Below are 6,000 nucleotides of genomic sequence, written 5' to 3'. Positions count from 1 at the left end.
GTTTCCTCTCTTTTATTTCCTCTTTTAGAGTTTCCAAGTTCTTCTGCAGTCTTAATTCCTGATTTTTGAATTCCGGATGTTGTCCAAAGGTGAGTATTTCTTTAACTTCCTGATTTAGTTGTTCAATTGTGCGTTCTAAACACTTCTTTTCATACTCCACCATAAATCTCATTAGCTTCAATGAGCTCTCTGTCTGAATTTCCTCCCACCCTTTAATATATTCAGGGTCCTCAGTATGGATGTTAGGTCTCAAAGTGCTTCTAAGGCCTCTGTATATTATTTTCTGATTTAAATAGGTCTCAAGGCTAGCTATCTCCCACCAGGACCGATAATATTGCTTGTATGTCTTACTGAGGTTTTTGAAGCCCGTAGCAATATCTGTACTATTTAGGGGGATTGCCTGCTGTGAAAACACCTGTGTAGCTTCTAAACTAAATATATCTTTACTTATGCCCTGGGCTAGGAAGCCCGCCATAGCAGAACTATTATGATGGAATAAATTTTCCAAAATTTGGGACTCAATTTTAGTGGGGGGTAACCCCTATCTTAACAATTTCATAAACAAAAGTCCCTTTTAGAGACCCTCGGGATATTTATATATATATGGCGATGGTCTAATGAGACCTTGAATCCCTGTAGGGGTCCCTAACTGATATTAAAACTTATATCTTTAATGGTTATTAATTAAAAATTTGAAACGAAAAAGAAAAAACACGCTCAGAAGAACAGTTATTTAAAATTATCAGTGTCTGATATTGGCTAGGGTTAATTCGGAGTGGTGTGGTCGCGTTCCCTTTAAATCAGCGGGATGTTTTGATGGATTTGAATACGTCCCACCTAGTGTTGTGAGATAATATTGGAACCAGCAATTGGATTGAGGGTGTTCATTCGGCGCAGGCGCTCTGAGATGAGGAGGATCGTCTCCTCAGAACTCCCTCAGTGCGTCTGCGCCGATGACATCACCGAAAGAGAAGACGTCATCGGCGCAGGCGGACTGAGGGAGTGCTGAGGAGGCGAGCCTCCTCATCTCAGAGCGCCTGCGCCGAATGAACACAGGCGCGCAATTTTTGAATTGCTGACAGGGCCGGCCGGAGGAGGAGATCGCGGCTGGCCCTGTCAATCAACACGACGAGAGGGCGTTTTTTTTGCGGCGGCTACCAGCAAGTAGACGCCCTACTTGCTGGTAGAGACCTCATTTACATATTATAAAAGTTTGTTTTTATAAGAAACGGCCGAATGAAAGTAAGTAACAACATTATATTCTCATATATCGCAGTATAAGGAATTTAACTAGCCCCAAAAAAATATATGACTTTAGTGGGGTGACAGAAGCCCTTTAAGGGAGCTGGCTGTGAGTTAGTGGATAACCTAACCTGGATGTGGTAAGGATTAAGAAAGAGTTGGATAGTGGTAGAATAGCATGCCCCTTTGATGCCCCACCTTTTGAGAACTTTGGGTTATCACCTTGGGTATTGTGCCTAAAAAGGAGCCGGGCGAGTATAGGTTAATTCATCATTTGTCCTTTCCTGTTGATAATTCACTGAATGATGAAATTGCTTAGGAGGAGGCTACTGTTTCCTATGCTGGATTTGATCAGGCAGTAGATTTGTTAAGATGTTTAGGCCGTGGGGCCTTGCTGGCAAAGGCCGATATTAAATCAGCCTTCAGGCTTTTGCCAGTTGGTCCTCAGGTTTTTAACTCTTTGGGTTTTAGTTTTGATGGTAAGTTTTATTTTGACAAATGTCTGCCTATGGGTTTTTCTAAGACTTGTTCATATTTTGAGTCTCTATCTTCTTTTTCTACTTTGGTTGGTTCAAGTTAATATTCCTGAAGGTGGTGTCTTGCATTATTTAGATGACTTTTTGTTTATAGGTGTTCCTGATTTGGGTTTGGGTTTCCAGTTGTTACAGTTTTCTCTTAATATGTCTAGTCAGTTTGGTATTCCTATTGCGTCTGAAAAAACTGTTTATCCTTGTTGTTGTTTAGAATTCTTAGTTATAGTAATTAATAGTGTTAGGATGGAATTTAGGTTATTTAAAGTTTAATTAGATTCCATAAGGGCTCTGTTACTATCGTTACTAGCTAGGAACAAATGTACCTTAAGGATGTTACAATCGTTACTAGGCTCATTGAATTTTGCATGTAGAATTATACCAATGTTTAGGTTTTTTCAAAAAGGTTGTATTTCGCTACAAGAGGTTTGCGGTCACCTAAGGCGCATATTAGATTAATGAGACCTCTTAAAGAGGACATGGCTATGTGGTTGGCATTTATGTCTAAATTCAATGGCAGGAGTTGTTGGCAGGAGGATTTTCAAGATTCTGATGCGTTACAGTTGTTTACTGATGCAGCAGCTGGCTGTGGTTTTGGAGCCTTTTGGAACAATAGATGGTGTGGGGAGAGTTGGCCGTCCTTTTGGGTAGAGACAAATTTTCTTCTAATATTGTTTTGTTGGAGCTGTTTCCAGTTTTGGTAGCTATTGTAATTTGGGGTTCTTATTTTACAAACAGGAGAATTCAGCTGTTTACTGATAATTAAGGAGTAGTTTTTTTGAATTGGTAGATAATTCAAAAAAGGCAAATATTAGTTTGCTAGCTTCAGACGTAACGGTTTCCTAGGGGTCGGGTGAATATCAAAATTAGACGTTCAAAGATGGATCAATGGAGTCGTGGGCAAGTGGTTTCCTTGAACAGTTGGTCAAATTCTTTTTTGTGTCCAGTCAGTGCTGTCATAGCTTGGCTGCAGATAAGGCCGGATGTTCAAGGTGCATTTTTAATACATGCTGATTCTAGTCCTTTAACGAGATATCAATTCCGTTTCTTGCTTAAAAAATGTTTAAAGGTGTTGCAAATGAGTCACTTACGAATATCTTCCCACTCATTCCGGATAGGCGCAGCTACTGAGGCAGCTGGGATGGGTCTGGAGGGTTCAATTATTAAAAGGATTGGTCAGTGGTCTTCTAGAAGATTTAAATTGTATGTCAGACCAGATTTATTGTTAGAATGATTCTTATGTTTTGCAGGTGACCAATTTATCATTTGGGTTATTGGGCATTCCTTTTGTTTATTGGGCCCAGAAGAGAGCATGAAGAGAAATTACTCGGAAAACGTATCATTTGAATGTAGTAAAGTTCGTGTTTTTTGGTTTGGGGTAAGGAGTTTAAAATGGAGGGACCTGTTAAACGAGGTTAAAAGGTTGACACTTAAATGGCCATCCCCAAATGTTTTAGTTATACACGCGGGCGGAAATGACATACGTAAAGTCAAAACATTGGATTTGCTATGGAGAATGAAGAGGGACATGTCCCTTTTAAAATGTTCATGTCCAAATGCCTTTCTGGTGTATTAGGAAATGGTACAGAGGCTGATCTGGTCTTCTGCTGAAGGCCGGTTATTGGGAAAAATTTGAAAAAGATTGAATAGGGCCATGGCTAAGTTCATGCCGGTTCTGGGAGGCCTCAGCTATAGGTATATTGATTTGTAAGGTTTTGTTCCTGGTCTTTATAAAACTGATAATGTACACCTATCTAAGGCCTGCAAAATGCTCTGGAGGGATGTCTGTGTTGCTTTTTTTGGGGGGGGGGGGGGCCATGCCTCTGTAGAGTCATGGCTGGTGGGATATTTGTCGCCCAGCAATGATTGGTCTATAGTTTTATTTGGTGATTGGTTCAATTATTTATTCATTGATGGTTATTTATGGATTATTTATTCAATATTTATTCATCTTGGGTAACCCCGAATAAAGCAACACAACCTAATTTTATCCACAAAGAAGTGTGTTACCATGTGTGAGCCACCCAGAGCGTATAGTTTGGGGGACGCATGGTGACACGGTCACTTGTTTTGGTGTTCGTTCAAGTAGTGGTTTTATTGTTTTGGCATATGCAGTGCTGTGGTGTTTTCTCCCCCACCCCCTTCTTGTTTTGCTACAGGGCCTTACCTGAGGAGAATCCGGTTTCAGGTGTTTCAGTTGTTCTTCTGCCTGCATTCTACTGGGTCCGCTGTCCATTGGTCCAGTCCTCCAGCAGCGGGAAAAAGTGGATCAGCTGTTTAGTAGAGGGCTCTTGCAGCGGGAAACCTGCAGGTTTAAAAGAGAGGACATCGCTATTAGGTGCTGTCAGTTTAAGAAGACCTGGACCAGCCCACCCTCCCTTTATATGTCATGTTGCTCTTATTAGGGGGATATTTGTCGCCCAGCAATGATTGGTCTATAGTTTTATTTGGTGCTTGGTTAAATTATTTATTAATTGATGGTTATTTATGGATTATTTATTAAATATTTATTTATTTATCTTGGGTAACCCCGAATAAAGCAACACGGCCTAATTGTATCCACAAAAAAGTGTCTGGTCTCTTATTTAATTGGTTATTGGTTGAGTTATGTGACCTGTGTTACCATGCTCTCCTGGACTTTCAGCGCCACAACGGTCTGCCGTTACACCACATGATCGGTGACGTGCCAACCCGCTGGACACTGCACATACTAGAGAGGCGGACCAAGTTGTCCCGTGCCAGTGTCCAAAACATCACCTTTGTTAAAATGACCATCTTGCCACTTACTGCCTGCCTACCTACCATGTTTTTGCCTGCCGACCATCAGGTTCCTTACGATGACTGCACCTGCTGCTGCTGTCATCATGCCACGGCCACCATCATGGAACTTCTGCCATCTGCCTGCCAACATGTATCATATAACATCTGCTGTTGTTTTTGCCACCCACCACCACTGCAGCAACCACTCCGTGGTGATGGTCCCCTACTGCCACCACTATTAACACTTTGCATCTGTCTCCACTACTGCTACTATCACCCATAAAAAGCTGGTCTACTGCCATGCCAGGTTGTTACAGCTGTTACTCATGTTGCAGCCACATACCGCTAATACCTTACCTAGCCTTAATCCACTTGAAGGCTTCTTTCACATGGGCATCATGGATTTGGGCCGGATAAGATGCGGCTGTGTCGCGGGAAAATGCATGATTTTTCTGTGCGAATGCAAAACATTTTAATGCGCTTTGCATGCGCGTTAGAAAAATCTGCATGACATGGGTTTGGGTTAGGTGTTGTGTAGATTGTATTATTTTCGCTTATAACATGGTGATAAGGAAAAATTATAGCATTCTTATTACAGAATGCTTAGTAAAATAGGGTTAGAGGGGTTAATTTTTTTTTTAAAATTATTTAACTCCTGGGTAAAGGACCTTTGATGACATCACTGCGCTCATCACATGGTGATGAATCATGTGACGGACCAGGTGATGAGCGCAGTGACGTCACCAAAGGTCCTTATCCTTCTACACTGCAAAGAAGAAGAAAGAAGAGAAGCCGTGCTGCGCGAACAAGTGGATTAAGGTGAGTTAAATCATTTTTTCTTTTTTTAACCCCTCCAGCGCTATTTTACTAAGCATTCTGTATTAAGAATGATATTATTTTCCCTTATAACCATGTTAGCTGATCTACTGTCATGCCAGGTTGCAACCGCTGCTACTCATGTTGCAGCCACATACCGCTAATACCTTACCTAGTCATAATCTACTCTAATTATGCTGATTATTATACTCCAGAGCTGCACTTACTATTCTGCTGGTGCAGTCACTGTGTACATACATTACATTATAACAAAAGAGAAAAAGAATACCGAAATGGGAGCCGCACATCTACAAAAATATAAGTTTATTAAGGCAACAGACACAGCATAAAAAAGTTTTTTAAAAACGTTGTATACAACAAATCTGGGCCATGTAAGCCGTGTATCGGCGCATGCCCATCTGAATCACCACAAATTCATATATGAACCCCCACATCAATCAGCATATAATGATGTAAAGTGCATGAAATCCATCAACAATAGATAATAAATACTTATCATAAAAATGGCATAATGGGGGGTGTCTGTGGCGGTCAGCAGAAGAGCCCAACGCGTATCGCCAGACTTGCTGGCTTCCTCAGGAGTGTCTGGTTCCTAATAGTAATCATCAGATATATATACAAAGTAATCAAT

This window comes from Bufo gargarizans, chromosome 2 (genome assembly GCF_014858855.1).
Source record: "Bufo gargarizans isolate SCDJY-AF-19 chromosome 2, ASM1485885v1, whole genome shotgun sequence".
NCBI lineage: Eukaryota > Metazoa > Chordata > Amphibia > Anura > Bufonidae > Bufo > Bufo gargarizans.
Note: the sequence above shows the minus strand (reverse complement) of the source record.